Source organism: Bos indicus x Bos taurus, chromosome 9 (assembly GCF_003369695.1).
Source record: "Bos indicus x Bos taurus breed Angus x Brahman F1 hybrid chromosome 9, Bos_hybrid_MaternalHap_v2.0, whole genome shotgun sequence".
Lineage (NCBI taxonomy): Eukaryota > Metazoa > Chordata > Mammalia > Artiodactyla > Bovidae > Bos > Bos indicus x Bos taurus.
In genome coordinates, this window is record NC_040084.1 from 9636568 (window position 1) to 9655038 (window position 18471).

The window sequence follows — 18471 nt, forward strand, 5'->3', positions numbered from 1 at the left end:
AAACTTTTATGTAAAAGGACAGTAAAACACTATTTGGCAATTTTTTTTTACGAAGACAGTGATTAGGAACTACAATGGCAAGCCTTTCATGTAAATACTAATGTACTGGTTATCATAGGACAAAAAGGCACTTTTAAGCATGTTTACAACATATACTAAGATGAAGAAAAACCAGAGGTTAAACTATATTCAAAACCTGTCCCCCAAATGTCCGACACTACAAGGCATCGGTTTTATTCCCAAATTGGTGCACAAACCTTTTTCTTTGCAATCCATCTTTATTGTTATATTACATAACATAAAATACAATCATTTTAACCAATTTTATTCTTTAAGTATAGTTGACTTACAATGGTGTTAGTTTCGGATTTACAGTGAAGTGGTTCAGATTCGTTCCCCTTACAGATTATTACAAAATACTGAGTATAATTCCGTGTACCATACAGCATGTCCTTAATGGTTATCTATTTTATATATAATGGTATGTACCTGTTACTCAAAAATGCCGAATTTATCCGTCCCTCTCCACCACTTAAACCACTTTAAAAAGTGCAGTTTAGTGTTATTAAGCGCCATCACCACTAAACACCCACAATTGTAAAACACTCGCTTCAGCCGCAACTTCCTTCTTTTCAACTTTGCTTTTGTAACACACTTAGCTCTCCGCACCACAAAAGGTTCAGAAACTAGGGAGAATGAAGCAAAGGATTATACTTCTCGGGATCCGTCAAGGGAATCGAAAAGCTACGTTCAGGCGTCCGTCGCCAAGCAGTAACCATAGCAACGCAGATACCTCCCCTCAAAGGCAGCAACTGAGCGCCGCCCCCCTCCCCCCTCCGAAGCGGCAGCTGTCCCTTCCCTTCCTACTGCTTAAGGACCAGGCTCTTCACCCCGGACTGGAGGCAGAAGGTGAGGAAGAGGGAAAAATAAATGACAAAGCGAGAACTACAGCCCAGCAATCGCTCTCCTCGCCCTCCCTCTTATCCCGAGAACGAGCTCTCAGCCTCCTCACGCCCGCAATCCGGCCCGTCCCGGGGGCCAGCGCCTTTTATTGACGCCAACTTCCCGTTCTCGCGGGAGTTTGGGAGCCTGAGCCCGATAGGGTGGACACAGCTCTCAAAATCTCAGTCTGCGCTGGGTCTGGAACCGAGGCCCGGGAGCGCACCGCGCGCGGGGGGCGGGGCGCAGGCCTGGGAGGGCGGGGCCTCGCCTGGCGAGGGGAGGGCGCGGCCGGCAGGGCGGCCAGGGGGCGGGGCCGTGGCCGGGACCTGTGGCTCGCAGGTAGCGCGGCCCGCGGCGCTCCCTCGGGCACCGGCGCACTGCGCATGCTCTCTGGCCGCGCGGGGCAGCTCGCCGGGCGGCGGTTACGAGCCGGCTCCTCAGCGGCGGAGGTTGCGGTGCTGCGACGGCGATGTGAGGGGCCCGCGGCGGGATGGTGCTGACCCGGGCGGGGCCGCCTCCTTCCACAGAGACCGCGGGCTCCTCGGTTCGACGGGCGGCGGCCGAGCCGGGCGAGAGGTGAGCGCTCGACGTCCGGCCGTCCCGGGCCGCGACCCCCGCGACCCTCTTCGTGTCCCCTCCCCGCGGCCCGGCGGGGAGCGGCCTCCTCTGCGCCCGGTCCTCGCTCGCGGCTCCGGCCCTTCCCGGCCGCTCCGGGTTGGAGCCGGCGCCGGGCCGCTGAAGGTCGGCGGGGACGGCCGGCGGGCGCGCTCGGGCTGTGGAGCCGCGCTGCCTGCCGCTCCTCGGGCCCGACCCTCGCGCGGCCCCCGAGCCCCCGGCCGCTCTTCGCCCCCTGCCCGTCCTCGCGTCTTGCTCCCTGCCGCGCCGCGCCCCTCATCCCCGGCGGCCCCTCCGTGGGAGGCGGGGTGCCCCTGGGTCCCCTCCCTCCTCTGGGCGCCCCCAGGCCGGCTCTTCGCTCGCCGCCGGTTCCCTTCTCCGCTCCCTCTGTCATTCCTCCCTTGGCTCTGTCTGTCCGTTTCCCCTCTTCGGTTCTTCGCCTTTCCCGTCTTGCGTTAGCTTCTGACAGGGTTTTGCTTCAGCATCTCTCGGCGCAGGACTTCATCTTCGGAGGCCCCGGCGCCCCGAATCCTTCCTCTCTGCCCCGACTTCACCGCCTCTCCGTCTGACGGTCCCTCCCTGTCCTCCCGCCTCTCTCCATCCTGTCCCCAACCCTTAACTCTCGAACCTTGATCTTTTTTCCTCACTAAAACTTGTTGTTTTCTCGTTTGCATAGGTCGAGTCTCTTAACTCCTGTCCATTTTACTTTTTATGAAATCTCTGAAGAGTTCTAGTCTCTTTTACTTTCTACCTAAACTAGGTAACTCCTCAGTATCCTTAGTTCAGTTGACAGTTTCATGAAATCTTTCTTCACGGACTGGAAGTACCAACAGGAGTGACAGTAGCCGTAACCTGTTACACTTAACTGATCGAACCTTTAATTTTCAAGAATTGTGTTTACCTGACATGTCAAGAAGAAGCAACTTGAGGAGAGGCTTGGTGAAAATATAAAGGCTAACCTCCAGACCTAAGGTTAAATTTTGGAGATTTTATTGTCCTCCAGGAAATACAATTGTCCAAGAACGAATATTAAGTGAAATTTATCAAAAAATTAGTTACTAATTTGATGTTTTGTACATTTACCATTGCAGTTGACCGCATCATTTTTGTGATGGTCTCTGTTCTCTGCACTAAGTGCTAACAGTTTTTACTAGCTTAGGGAATTAGTGTTCTTACTAAAGGAGAAATTTAGTAAGGGGACAGAAGTATTAAATTTGTGAATTGGGTAAAAGAACTTTATAAACAGTTGGGGAGGGTTTTTTTCCTCCATTTCATTGTGATCAAAATTTGGCTTATAAAAAACTTCTCTATATAAATAACATTGTAGGATCTTATTTTGAAGGCATCTGCTGAAGCAGTCACTCTCAGTGAAGTTTGCCTTTATTCTAGGGCCGAGGAGCAACTGGATTATGTATTTCATTCTGTAATCTCAAAGCAGCCCACAAACAGTAAATTCTTCATGTTTCTGTGTCAGGTAGGAATTGAAATTTTCTGTTTCTGTAGTACAGAAGGGAAGCACCAAGGCAAAAATGTGTAGTTTCTTATTTGACATGATATTAGTATAAAAGTAGAACTTGATGTTGTGAAACCACACCTCTTTTGGAAGAAGCAGCAGTTGTTGTGTATGGTAGGAGGTGATGAACTCAGCTTTTAAGATTTTTTAAAATGATTTTTCCAGTGCAGGTAGAGATAACTGCTGCTTCTGAAGGAAATCTTCCCGTCTTTCAAAGGCGAGTCCTTCTATTTCTAGGTAACTATTTATTAAAAAAGTAAATGCTTACACATTCTTGTTGGTATTTATAGTAAGTTGATTCTGTGCTCTTAGAAATGACAATAAAGATTCGTGGCGGACAATGGGCACATGGCTGGATGTCAGAGGATCTACACTCTTAGGATGACTCATGACATTAATTTGTAGAAGTCACTTAACCTGTGTACCTCCAGTGTCTCTCCTTACAATATATGAGTAAACAAGTGGCTACCCACTAATCTTTGAAAACCAAAGTAAACGCTCATAATTTAAGCATGCTTAGGGCCACCACAGACAAAAATTGCTATATAAAACACTTAGTTTTTGTCTCTTTTAGACTATGTCGTAAGAGTAAAATTGAATGCTTAAATCCTCCTGCTGCTGCTGCTGCTAAGTTGCTCCAGTCGTGTCCGACTCTGTGCGACCCCACAGACAGCAGCCTACCAGGCTCCCCCGTCCCTGGGATTCTCCAGGCAAGAACACTGGAGTGGGTTGCCATTTCTTCCTCCAGTGTTTGAAAGTGAAATGTGAAAGTGAAGTCGCTCAGTCGTGTCTGACTCTTAGCCACCCCATAGACTGCAGCACACCAGGCTCCTCTGTCCATGGGATTTTTCAGGCAAGAGTATTGGAGTGGGGTACCATTACCTAGATCACTGCAATTTAGTTGTTTTTTTTTTTTTTAGTTTCAGACTTAAGTGAAAAGTTTAGTAGCATGTGTTATAAACGTGGACTAGTTTAGATGAATCTTCATATGCAGTGAAACAAACACTGCCACATTCAGTATGTTTGCCAGAATTTGACACTGAAAATTTAAAGTTAACAATGTTTTGGTAACTTCCATGAATTTCTCTTGTCTTACAGTTTATCTTTGTGTTCTGTAGATATAGACATTTGAGAGTGGAGATTCTTTAGGGGATAGAAAAGGCAAGGATTTCCTTTGATTCGAAGTATTAAGAATGATTAAAAGTGAGTTTTGTGATATGTTCTATTGTGTGTTTAAATAAATGAATGGAGATGGGAGCATATGTCTGAAGTGAGTAATGTTGTTTCCTTTTTTTCCTTGAGTTGTTTGTCAGGAAGGAGGTTTTGAAATGAATATGAGTAAGAAGCAAAGTGGTAGTACAGAAAAAGCATTCCTAATGGGCCCAGTGGATTTTCAGAGAAGTTGGGAAGCACAAGTTGTTAGGCAGGTCTGGATTTTTCAGAAGGAATATAGTGAAATATCTTCACAGTGGGTTTTACCATTTTATTTTTAAAGATTCCCATTTTTTTAATAGGTTCATACTTGGTTGTCAGTGATGTTCTAAATTTAATAACAATGAGCCTCTTTTATCTTAATGGAAATATGAAAAGTGTCAGGTCCTTTTAATGTAGAAATTATAAATCTTTTCCATTTGAGAAAACTGAGGCTTAGAGAGTCTGAATTAGAATCCAGGTCTATCTGCTACCAAGTTAATGATATACTGAAGAACGCATTTCCTGTTAAGAAAACATTGTTTGTTTCTTGAAATATTTTTTAGACAGAGGATTGTACTTTTTGTTTTGAGTTCTGAGCTGTGTTCTCTGTTGATGAAATATTTTGAGAGGTGCTGGGCAGATCCCGGAACTGGGTAACAGATAATGACTGTGAAATAATGAATTTCTTTTCATGTTAAAAGGAGGGACTAGTTCTGGTTCTTTGGGCTCTTCCGGGATTTTTAAGGTATATAATAACATGACATACTCAAAGACATTCTGTGTTGTGTCACTGTCAGGTGTATTTGATGGCATATGAACAGCATGAGAAGTTGACGTGAGCTGCTCTTAAATAGCCCTGCCCTCCCTGGGGCGCCTTTTATTAGGTGTCCCATAATGAGCAGGAGGGGTTCTCCTCTGCTTTCTGTGCCTCCTGAAGTAAGTCATCCATCGAAGTGATGTCAGAGGCTACTGATGTTCTTTCTACGTTAGGTTTACACTTTGTTTTTCTATGGATTTTCTCATATTAACACAGTTATCCAAAATTAATAGTGTTCTGAGGGTGCTCCTTAATCTTAAGTGTCAGTTCTAAGATAAGAAGTAATATATATTTCTCTATTATTAAACTCAACTGTTTAAACCCAGATTTTTAAGAAATTAGAAGATAGTAGGGCTTCCCAGTGGCGCAGTGGTAAAGAATCTGGCTGCCAATGCAGGAGATGCAGATTCCATCTCTGGGTAGGGAAGATCCCTTGGAGGAGGAAATGGCAACCTTCTCCAGTATTCCTGCCTGGAAAATTCCATGGACAGAGGAGCCTGGTGGGCTGCAGTCCATGGGGTTGCAAAGAGTTGGACCCAACTGAGTACACACACACACACACACACACACAGGAGATGTCAGTGCCTTTAAATTTCAGATTTTGTATCTGTGGGTGTGAGGAATTTGAAGATTTCATGATTAGATCAGATCAGATCAGATCAGTCACTCAGTCGTGTCCAACTCTTTGCGACCCCATGAATCGCAGCACGCCAGGCCTCCCTGTCCATCACCAACTCCCGGAGTTCACTCAGACTCACGTCCATCGAGTCAGTGATGCCGTCCAGCCATCTCATCCTCTGTCGTCCCCTTCTTCTCCTGCCCTCAATCCCTCCCAGCATCAGTCTTTTCCAATGAATCAACTCTTCGCATGAGGTGGCCAAAGTACTGGAGTTTCAGCTTTAGCATCATTCCTTCCAAAGAAATCCCAGGGCTGATCTCCTTCAGAATGGACTGGTTGGATCTCCTTGCAGTCCAAGGGACTCTCAAGAGTCTTCTCCAACACCACAGTTCAAAGGCATCAATTCTTCCGCGCTCAGCCTTCTTCACAGTCCAACTCTCACATCCATACATGACCACAGGAAAAACCATAGCCTTGACTAGACGAACCTTTGTTGGCAAAGTAATGTTTCTGCTTTTCAATATGCCATCTAGGTTGGTCATAACTTTCCTTCTAAGGAGTAAGCATCTTCTAATTTCATGGCTGCAATCACCATCTGCAGTGATTTTGGAGCCCAGAAAAGTGAAGTCTGACACTGTTTCCACTGTTTTCCCATCTATTTCCCATAAAGTGGTGGGACCGGATGCCATGATCTTCCTTTTCTGAATGTTGAGCTTTAAGCCAACTTTTCACTCTCCACTTTCACTTTCATCAAGAGGCTTTTGAGTTCCTCTTCGCTTTCTGCCATAAGGGTGGTGTCATCTGCATTTCTGAGGTTATTGACATTTCTCCCGGCAATCTTGATTCCAGTTTGTGTTTCTTCCAGTCTAGCGTTTCTCATGATGTACTCTGCATATAAGTTAAATAAACAGGGTGACAATATACAGCCTTGACGAACTCCTTTTCCTATTTGGAACCAGTCTGTTGTTCCATGTCCAGTTCTAACTGTTGCTTCCTGACCTGCATACAAATTTCTCAAGAGGCAGATCAGGTGGTCTGGTATTCCCATCTCTTTCAGAATTTTCCACAGTTTCTTGTGATCCACACAGTCAAAGGCTTTGGCGTAGTCAATAAAGCAGAAATAGATGCTTTTCTGGAACTCTTTTGCTTTTTCTATGATCCAGCGGATGTTGGCAATTTGATCTCTGGTTCCTCTGTCTTTTCTAAAACCAGCTTGCACATCAGGAAGTTCACGGTTCACATATTGCGAAGCCTGGCTTGGAGAATTTTGAGCATTACTTTACTAGCATGTGAGATGAGTGCAATTGTGCGGTAGTTTGAGCATTCTTTGGCATTGCCTTTCTTTGATATTGGAATGAAAACTGACCTTTTCCAGTCCTGTGGCCACTGCTGAGTTTTCCAAATTTGCTGGCATATTGAGTGCAGCACTTTCACAGCATCATCTTTCAGGATTTGGAATAGCTCAACTGGAATTCCATCACGTCCATTAGCTTTGTTCGTAGTGATGCTTTCTAAGGCCCACTTGACTTCACATTCCAGGATGTCTGGCTCTAGGTCAGTGATCACACCATCTTGAGTATCTGGGTCGTGAAGATCTTTTTTGTACAGTTCTTCTGTGTATTCTTGCCATCTCTTCTTAGTATCTTCTGCTTCTGTTAGGTCCATACCATTTCTGTCCTTTATCGAGCTCATCTTTGCATGAAATGTTCCTTTGGTATCTCTGATTTTCTTGAAGGGATCCCTAGCCTTTCTCATTCTGTTGTTTTCCTCTATTTCTTTGCATTGATCGCTGAAGAAGGCTTTCTTATCTCTTCTTGCTATTCTTTGGAACTCTGCATTCGGATGCTTATATCTTTCCTTTTCTCCTTTGCTTTTCGCTTCTCTTCTTTTCATAGCTATTTGTAAGGCCTCCCCAGACAGCCATTTTGCTTCTTTGCATTTCTTTTCCATGAGGATGGTGTTGATCCCTGTCTCCTGTACAGTGTCACGAACCTCATTCCATAGTTCATCAGGCACTCTATCTATCAGATCTAGGCCCTTAAATCTATTTCTCACTTCCACTGTATAATCATAAGGGATTTGATTTAGGTCATACCTGAATGGTCTAGTGCTTTTCCCTACTTTCTTCAATTTCAGTCTGAATTTGGCAATAAGGAGTTCATGGTCTGAGCCACAGTCAGCTCCTGGTCTTGTTTTTGCAGACTGTATAGAGCTTCTCCATCTTTGGCTGCAAAGAATATAATCAATCTGATTTCAGTGTTGACCATCTGGTGATGTCCATGTATAGAGTCTTCTCTTGTGTTGTTGGAAGAGGGTGTTTGTTATGACCAGTGCATTTTCTTGGCACAACTCTATCAGTCTTTTCCCTGCTTCATTCCATATTCCAAGGCCAAATTTGTCTGTTACTCCAGGTGTTTCTTGACTTCCTACTTTTGCATTCCAGTCCCCTATAATGAAAAGGACATCTTTTTTGGGTGTTAGGAAAACGGAATATAGTTAATTTATCAAGTGTATTTTTTTAAATCAGCATTGCATTCTGATTTCAGGTTTTCTTTTAGTAGGGGCATATTTATTTCATGGCTTGTTACTATTGAATCTGTTTCCTAAAACAATTAAGGTATAGACTTTAGAATTATATAAGTTTAAATATAGGCTGTGAAGTTTGACACTTTTGAAGGTTTTGTGCTTTTTCCATTGTTTTCTAACCGTGTGACCTTGGATGAGTTGTGTAAACTTTTTGCTCCTTAGTTTCTTCACCTGTAAAATGGAATAATAATAGGTCTTTCATTCATATGAGAATAAGATGAAGTGATGTTAATAAGAGCAACTTGTATAAAAGTAAGAGCTCCAAAAAGTTCTCAGTGTTTGTATTTGATACTGCTATTTGGTCTACATTTGGTATCAACAGGGAAACATATAGCTTTTTAAAATATAGTTTGTCATGGTTTTCTGCTTATCTTTCCTCTGGAAGATCTCCCTCTTACCCTCACCCCAGAAGAGAAGAACTTAGTACTCTATTCTTTTCTTAAATATTTCTAAATATAACTTGTGCAGTATGGTGTATGGCCCTCAGGAGTTTATTGTGTTGAGTGATTAAATGACAGCAAAAGATTCTAGACCAGTGATTTTCCTTACTTTCCATGTCCCCTTTATTCATAGCAATTCTTTTAAGCTCCTCTTTATTGTAAATCACCTTTTAAGATGAGAGATGTTACTGATGAAAGGGTGTTGCATGTGTGAATAATTGTGAAGGCAAAAAGGTTAAAAGCCACCTGAGTGATGGTGATCCTGAGTCAGGAGAGTGCCAGGTGACTTGGCCATTTTAGAGTAGGATGTAATCCAGTGGCGTAGTGTGTTTAGCTCCAGAAAGAGGGAGCTTTCAGAGCTGATCAGGGTATCAAGACCTCAGTCAGTCCAAAAGGAAACTGAATGTAAATCCAGAAACAGGACTATAGGCCAGATATTTAGACTGAACCAACCAATGCAGACTTAATCAATTTAGGTGGCCAGAGTTACACCAGATAGCAGGATTACAGGTGTACAACTCTTTAGACGTCACTGGCTGGTTATTCTCAGTTTATGGCTGTCTGGTTTGACTTGATCAAGGTTAGCTCAAAGGCTTGAGGGCCTTGAAGGGCCTGACTTTTGTGTATTGGAGTTCTGCTGTGGCCTCAGTGAGTGGTACTTAGGAAAGGTGGTGGCTGAGGATACTTTGTCCAAGAGATGGATCTTCCTACTCTCACACAGAACTTGGATGTTACAGAAATATTTTATTATGCACAAAGTTATGAGAACAGCATTCTGAAGGCTTATGGGGTGCCCTTCTTTGGGGCTTCCTGCTTATTCATTGGGAGAAAACCCCCCTCCCCCCCAGAATGGACCCAAAATTGACTATTATTAAATGGATTGAGTTAACCTTCTAAAAGGATCTAATGATCTTAGGATCTAAAAGATCTCTTTGTTTCCATTGTATTCCTATTTAACAAACTGTAATTGAAACGTGCATGTTAGGTTAGATGCCCTTCCCTTCACTGGTCCCAGATCCCAATGTCACTCTCAGTCCCTAGATGTCTGGCCTAGTGTTGAGCCCCTTATCTGGTTGGACTTTAACTTGATGTTCCCTCACTTGGTTTCAGTTCCTGTGTGTCTGTCTGAATGTGAGCATCTCATTACATTGAGTGTGAACATTTAAAGACATGTAGGTTTTTGTACACTTTGGCTCCTAAGTGCAAGTTTACTACATTATATAGTGTTCATCTGAAAAACTAGTGAATTTTTTCCCTAAAGCTGAAAGAAAAAAATGAATGTGCTTTACTCATTAAGAAATGATGTATTGATTGCTAATGTGGAGGTTTTCTACAGATAAGTGGGTCCATAGGTGATTTTTGCCTTATATGGTGTCTTTAGTACCTAACTTCTGCATACAGCTGGACATTATTATTTGGACTGTCAGTATTACAGGCTCTGAACCCATTTGTCCCATGACTGCTAACCTGGGAATGGGATTTAGAAGCTGGAGCCATTGGCTTCATAATCGACAGAAGTGGCCCCTTTATTTCTTGGGTTGACAAAGGGAGTGTCTGGAATCTCCAATTTGTTTAGCTTGTTTACCCTCAGCTTTAGGAGAAGGAACATCCTCAAGATATCTATTTTGGGTTTGTAGTTCAAGAGTCAAGGCTGTTCACTCTTTGATTTCTGAGACAGGATCTCATCATTGCCTGTGGTCTCCAGTCTATTTTAAGAACCTCTGAGCTGTGCCTCTGAGTTTCAGACATGTCCGTGTCCTCTTTTTAGGTTTCTGAAACAATCAGGAGTTCAGGCTAAGTTCAGAATGGTTAGCTGTTGTTTCAGGATGGTGTGGGTGGTACAGGAGCATCTTCCATATTTTTCCAGATATCCATGCCTGGACTCCCCTTGCAGATACTGGAGGTCTCAACTGATCCGATGCGAGTGAACAGCCCTGGTCTTAGAAGCTAGGCCAAGTGTTTAAGCACCCAGCACTGTTTTGGGGACAGTTACTGTGCACTCTAGTGGTTGGGGGGATGGATTGGCATTCTTAGGCTCAGGTCCAGTAGAAATCTGAGAGAGATGTGTAATAAAACATGTCCAAGGAGCTGCATTTTTTAAAATAAAAACAAACTGATAAAATTAATTTGTATAATATATTTTATTTAATTCAATATATGCAAAATATTATTCAAGATGCACGCATGTTAAGTTGCTTCAGTCGTGTCTGACTCTCTGTGACCCTATGGACTGTAGCCTGTCAGGCTCCTCTGTCCATGGGATTCTCCAGGCAAGAATACTGGAGTGAGTTGCCGTTCTCTTCTCTGTATTTCAAGAGGTGGTCAATATAAAAAACGTTAATGAGATATTTACATTCTTTTGTGTACTAAGTCTCTGAAACCCAGTGTGTACATCTACAGCATATCTCAATTAGTAACTACATCTGTAACAGTTTAAGTAAAATACAGTCCTGTCTGCAATAAAGTTATGTTTAATTAAAAAATATTTACAGTGCTTCAGTGTTTGGATGTAAATGTAAAAGTAAAAATTTTAAATGCATTTCTTCAGTCATACTAGTTGAGTTTTGATTGTGTACTAAATCAAATTACTGACCACGTGTGGCTCGTGGCCGTGGTGTGGGATGGACCGGCTCTTGAGGGCCCAACTGTCTTTCAGACCAACAGATGATCTTGCTTCTTTGGGAGCAGTCTGCCTTTCCCTGAGGTATTATAAGGGGATTGTCAGGTTTGACTGTCAGAGAAATATCTCCTCAGATCTCAGAGCCATTCAGCGAACGGTTCTCGTTTCGTATCAGGGCAGTTCCTGTTTGAGGTTCCCCTGTGGCTTCTTTGGGTTGAGCGTTATAGTCTATTTAGCTAAGTTCTTTCTTAGGGACCTTGGAAATGACCCAGGGGCCTACTTGAACAGACCTCTCAGATTGCTCTGTTTAGGCTACTTTGCCAGGGCCAAGATAATAGAGCAGATGATCAGTCTCAGATTAAGTCAGGGTTCCTACAGCTTCACAAGCTCAGGTGAAAGTGACAGATCTGAGCCTGCTAGCGGACTGTGAAAGGGGCCATGGTGAAGGGAGTTCCTGACGGTGGAAAGTCTCCCAGGCACGTCTGGGTAAAAGGAAAGAAGTCCTCTCTTTGAGCTTCTTTTACTCTTGAGAGAAAACAGGCCAGAACTTCCCTGTTTGATGAAAGATCTTTGCCTAATGAACTGAGTGGCATGAAAACCTATGCTAAGTCGAAGATTACAAACTTGAAATGAATTTGCCCTGTAGAAGAATTTGATTTTAACTGCACAGCTTTTGTTTGCTTGTTTTATTTGTGTTTGTTTTTTAACTAGTCGGCAACATCTAAAATTTAGGAGAAATTTAGGTGAAAACTCTTAGAAAAAACATTTTCAGTTTCTACTTGAAAATTTAGAAGCCTGTGATCATGCTGGGCTAGCCAGGACTGTGTCGAGCTGAGTGGCAGTCCTTCCCGTAAAACAGGGAATAGGAGAGAGTCCCATAGAGCCCCTAGACTCAGAGTCCTCTGAATTTCTCTTTCCTTTCTCTTTTGTTTATTCTCCATTTCCTTTAGTCTCTTCTTTGAATTTTTTTCTTCTATCAATGTGTAAAAATAATTCTTTTTGGGTTTTTTTTTGGCGGGGGGGGGATGAAAAATAGATTTATTAGTATTACTCTGTATGTATCTGTACATGTACTGTATGTTTCCACTTAGGGAATAGTCAGTAAAAAGGGATAAATTGAGAAAAATTAGGCAGCAACTAAAGAACAAAAAGTGCAGCAAGATATGAGAGGAAAAGTGAAGGAAATTACTTTATACTGGTAATTAATTTTATCATAAAGATTTGTTCATTCATGTCTGTTTTCAGTTTATCAGTGTAATAATTCCTTTCTTCAAGTTGATTCGATTTAAATATAAAAATAATAGTAGTTAATATTTATGAAATTATTTTTGTTCAATTGCTCAGTCATGTCTGACTCTTTGTGACCCCATGGACTGCAGCACCCTAGGCTTCCCTCTCCTTTACCATCTCAGAATCATGTCCATTGAGTCGGTGATGCCATCCAACATCTCATTCGTCCTCTGTCGTCCCCTTTTCCTCCTGCCTTCAGTCTTCCCCAGCATCAGGGTCTTTTCCAGTGAGTCAGTTCTTCACATCAGGTGACCAGAGTATTGGAGCTTCAGCTTCAGCATCAGTCCTTCCAGTGAGAATTCAAGATTGATTTCCTTTAGGATAGACTGGTTTGAACTCCCTGCAATTGAGGGGACTCTAAAGAGTCTTCTCCAGTACCACAGTTCAAAAGCATCAATTCTTCCCTGCTCAGACTTATTTATGGTCCAACTCTCACATCTGTACTGGAAAAACCATAGCTTTGACTATATGGACCTTTGTCGGCAAAGTAATGTGTCTGCTTTCTAGGATGTCTAGGTTTGTCATGGCTTTTCTTCCAAAGGAGCAAGCGTCTTTTAATTTCATGGCTGCAGTCACCATCTGCAGTGATTTTTGAGCCCAAGAAAATAAAGTCTGTCACTGTTTCCATTGTTTCCCCATCTATTTGCCATGAAGTCATTGCCTAGAGAATCCCAGGGACGGGGGAGCTTGGTGGGCTGCCGTCTATGGGGTTGCACAGAGTCGGACACGACTGAAGTAACTTAGCAGCAACAGCAGCAGCAGCATGGGACCTGATGCCATGATCTTTGTTTTCTGAATTGAGTTTTTTTTCCTTTTTTTTTTAATATATTTTATTTTATTTTTTAACTTTACAATATTGTATTGGTTTTGCCATATGGATGAATGTTGAGTTTTAAGCCAGCTTTTTTTCTCTCCTCTTTCACTTTCATCAAGAGGCTCTTTAGTTCCTCTTCGCTTTCTGCCATAAGGGTGGTGTCATCTGCATATCTGAGGTTATTGATAATTCTCCTGGCAGTCTTGATTTCAGCTTATGCTTCATCCACCCGGCATTTTGCATGATGTACTCTGCATATAAGTTAAATAAGCAGGGTGACAGTATACAGCCTTGACGTATTGCTTTCCCCATTTGGAACCAGTCTGTTCCATGTCTGGTTCTAACTGTTGCTTCTTGACCTGCATACAGGTTTCTCAGGAGGCAGGTAAGGTGGGTCTGGTATTCCCATCTCTTGAAGAGTTTTCCATATTTTGTTGTGATCCACACAGTCAAAGGCTTGGCATCGTCAATGAAACAGAAGTAGGTGTTTTTCTGGAATTTTCTTGAAAAAAATTATCTTGAGTTTTCTGGAAATCTCTCTTTTGCTATGATCCAGTGGATGTTGGCAATGTGATCTCTGGTTCCTCTGCCTTTTCTAAATCCAGCTTGAACCTCTGAAAGTTCTTGGTTCACGTACTATTGAAGCCTAGCTTGATTTTGAGCATTACTTTGCTAACATGTGAAATGAGTGCAACTGTGTAGTAGTTTGAACATTCTTTGGCATAGCCCTTCTTTGGGATTAGAATGAAAACTGACCTTTCCCAGTCCTGTGGCCACTGCTGTGTTTTCCAAATTTGCTGACATATTGAGTACAGCATTTTCACAGCATCATCTTTTAGGATATGAATAACTCAGCTGGAATTCCATCATCTCCGCTAGCTTTGTTTGTAGTGATGCTTCCTAAGGCCCGTGTGACTTCACAGTCCAAGATGTCTGGCTCTAGGTGAGTGATCACACCATTGTGGTTATCTGGGTCATGTAAGATCTTTTTTGTATAGTTTTTCTGTGTATTCTTGCCACCTCTTATTAATCTCTTCTGCTTCTGTTAGGTCCCAGCCTTTAGGTTTCTGTCCTTTATTGTGCCCATCTTTGCATGAAATGTTCCCTTGGTATCTCTTAATTTTCTTGAAGAGATCTCTAGTCTTTTCCATTCTATTGTTTTCCTCTATTTCTTTGCATTGTTCACTTTAGGAAGGCTTACCTGTCTCTCCTTGCTATTCTTTGGAACTCTGCATTCAGATGGGAATATCTCTCCTTTTCTCCTTTGCCTTTCTCTTCTCTTCTTTTCTCAGCTACTTGTAAGGCCTCCTCAGACAACCATTTTGCCTTTTTCCATTTCTTTTTCTTAGGGATGGTTTTGATCACAGCCTCCTGTACAATATTACAAACCTCTGTCCATAGTTCCTCAGACATTCTTGTCTATCAGATCTAATCCCTTGAATCTTTTTTGTCACTTCTGCTCTATAATCATAAGGGACTCGATATATGTCATACCTGAATGGTCTAGTGGTTTTTCCTACTTTCTTCAGTTTAAGTCTAAATTTGGCAATAAGGAGTTCATGATCTGAGCCAGAGTCAGTTCCAAGTCTTGTTTTTGCTGACTGTATAGAGCTTCTCCATCTTTGGCTGCAAAGAATAAAATCAGTCTGATTTTGGTATTGACCATCTGGTGATGTCCATGTGTAGAGTCTTCTCTTGTGTTGTTGGAGGAGGGTGTTTGCTATGACCAGTGTGTTCTCTTGAAAAAACTCTGTCAGCCTTTGCCTTGCTTCATTCTGTACTCCAAGGCCAAACTTGCTTGTTACTCCAGGTAGCTCTTGACTTCCTACTTTTGCAGTCCAGTCCCCTATGATGAAAAGGACATCTTTTTTTTTTTTTGGTATTAGTTTTAGAAGATCTTGTAGATCTTCACAGAACCGTTCAGCTTCTTCTGCATTAGTAGTTGGGGCAAGGCCTTATATTACTATGATATTGAATGGTTTGCGTTGGAAACGAACTGAGGTCATTCTGTCATTTTGAGATTGCACCCAAGACTATGATGGCTACTCCATTTCTTCTTAGGGATTCTTGTCCACAGTAGTAGATATAATGGTCATCTGAATTAAATTTGCCTATCCTGGTCCATTTGAGTTCACTGATTCCTAAAATTCACTCTTGCCATCTGCTGTTTGACCACTTCCAATTTACCTTGATTCATGGACCTAACATTCTAGGTTCCTGTGCAGTATTGTTCTTTACAGCATCAGATTTTACTTTAACCACCAGTCACATCCACAACTGGACATTGTTTCCACTTTGTCTCAGCCTCTTCATTCTTTCTGGAGCTATTTCTTTGCTCTTCTGCAGTAGCATCTTGAGCACCTACTGACCTTGGGAGTTCGTCTTTCAGTGTCATATCTTTTTGCCTTTTCATACTGTTCATGGAGTTCTCAGGGTAAGAATGCTGAAGTGGTTTGCTGTTCCCTTCTCCAGTGCACCACGTTTTGTCCAAACTCTCCAACATGTCCCATCCATCGTGGGTGGCTCTTCACAGCATGGCTCAGAGTTTCATTGAGTTAAACAAGGCTGTAATCCATGTGATCAGAACAATTATACCAAAGAAGTTCTCACACTGTTGCAAAAGTTCTAGGCTCCACAACAGATTTCCCAACCTAGGGATCCAACAGAGGAACTGCATATCCCCAGGGAATCTGACTTTGAAGGTCAGCAGGATTTGATTACAGAACTTCCACAGAACTGGGGAAACAGACTCTTGGAGGGAACAACAAAACCTTTTATGCACCAGGACCCAGGAGATAGGAGCAGTGACCCCACAAGAGACTGAGCCAGACTTGCCTAAAAGTGTCCAGGAGTCTCCAGTGGAGATGTGAGTTGACAGTGGCCTGCCACGGGGTCAGTATCATTGACTACAACAGTCCTAGGAGCCATGGGTGCTGACCTAAGTCCTTTTGCAGAAATTCACCATTACCCCTACCATAGTTTGACCTCAGGCCAAATTACAGGGAAGGAACACAGCCCCACCCATCAACAGAAAATTGGATCAAAGAGTTACTGAGCATGGCCTTGCTCACCAAAGCAAGACCCAATTTTCACCACAGCCAATACTTCCAATCAGGAAGCTTCCGCAAGCTTCTCATCCTCATCCATCAGAGGGTAGACAGAGTGAAAACCAGAATCACAGAAAACTAACTAAACTGATCCCATGGATCACAGCCTTGTGTCACTCAGTGAATCAAGAAAGTGAAGTGAAGTCGTTCAGTTGTGCCCGACTCTTTGTGACCCCATGGACTGTAGCCTACCAGGCCCCTCTGTTCATGGGATTTCCATTCCAAGCAAGAAAATTGGAGTGGATTGCCATTTCCTTCTCCAGGAGATCTTCCCAACCCAAGGATTAAACCCGGGTCTCCCATATTGTCGGCAGACGCTTTACCGTCTGAGCCACCAGGGAAGTCAGTGAATCAAGACTAAGAGGTAAAAGGTGAGTCATTTGGATATCCTGGAGGGACGAGTGTCCAAGGCAACAACTGCAAAACTGCAAAAGCCCCGAAGCATTAATCTCTTTGGTGTGTTTGAGAAATAGCAAGCAGTGTGACTGGAGTGGGCCAACTTAGGACATGAGGTCAGAGAGGTGGTTGGAAGAACCAGGTTGTGTAAGGTTGTCATATAGGCCATTGTAAGGTAGTGCTACTGAACATGGTGGGAAGCCATTGGGGGTTTGGAATGGAAGAAAGATGATTTGAATTATTTTCAAATCATGTATATTGTCATATAGCATTTTATTTTATTGTTATTGTATGTAATAACATACGTAATATAAAGGATCATTTGCCTGCTTCTTTGAAAATAGCCTGAAGGGAAGACATATTACTTAGGGTATAGGTTAGGTACAGTTGCTGTGATAAAGAGTTATAAAACGAAAATCTGAGCAGTCTAGATAAATTTGACGTCTGTGCTCTATGAAACCATTCCAGAGTCCAGAATTTTTCCATCTTTCTGTTTTACCATTTTTCAGAGTTCTGTCTGAATCTGTGTGGTCGATACTAGATCACTATTAAGAAGGTATTCCAGCCTGTAGAAAAAGGAAGCAATGAAATCCAGAGCCAAGAATTGCCTTTTAAACAAGTGAGGTAGACATTACATATCTGTCTGCGGACTTCAGTTTGCAGTCCACAGAAAGGGTGGATTGGCCACACTTGCCTCAGGGCTGGTTGGGAAATGTTATCTCAGGATTGCTCATCATTCAGCAGGAAAAGAAGAAAACAGAAATGACAAGTTGTCAACCACAGTCTTGCAGTTCACCTACTGAAGTATCCATGTGTATCGTTCATCCTGCCTGTTGAAAATACTCCAGTTCCCATTGCCGAAGGAGACAGACAATCCAGGATCCATTGTACTGTTATATTAATCCAACTGAGAGAGCAGATCCACCTGTTAGATCTGCAAGTCCAGTGACCTGGAGACAAAACACAGTTACTGTTCCTCCCTTGCCCCTCCCACATACACCTGACATATAGTGGTGGATCAAAAACAGGAAAAGAATAATAAAATTTTCCATTTGGGTAAGCAAACAATGAGAGAAGTCACTGGTTGAGGCTAATGCTGGGCAGTAATGGTATAGCAGCTCTTCTGGTAAGAATGCCTATATTCATTGTACTCTGACCCCTGTCTTTGCTGTCCGGGTGTTTCTTCCTTATGTTAACCTCCATGATCACATCTGAAGTTTGTATTGAAAATTTTCCCAGTTGGGAAGGCATCTAGTTTTCATAGTTAGCTTTGTGCTATGGTAGGCTTGCCATCCTGCAAGTTACACAGTCATAGGTGTTTGCAGGTTAGCTTTTAATATCTTTGACAAATACAGTTCTCTCAAAAATATAGTAGGGTTCATTTGTGTTTGTCTCCATTCAGTTCTGGTGCCAGTGACTATAGCAAAATAGTTCTTTCCTGCTGTGGTTCTTAAGCCTGACTTATTTATTGCTTTCCTGTGCACTCAGCACTTTCTCTTTGTCTTGAAGGCATCTGAA

General features: G+C 42.7%; 1 protein-coding gene across 5 annotated transcripts in view; it reads left to right on the plus strand.

Moving 5' to 3' along the window:
• Positions 1-1251: 1251 nt before the first annotated feature.
• The window catches only part of FAM135A (family with sequence similarity 135 member A), a 157270-nt gene continuing 140050 nt past the window's right edge, over positions 1252-18471 (plus strand). For 4 of the 5 annotated variants that reach the window (XM_027550860.1, XM_027550863.1, XM_027550862.1 and 1 more), the window contains exon 1: positions 1252-1518. The gene's annotated coding sequence lies outside the window, so the exon portion shown is untranslated. Of the gene's footprint in view, positions 1519-2964; positions 3032-18471 lie in introns of those variants that run through there. The other variant, XM_027550861.1, reaches the window with a different exon arrangement.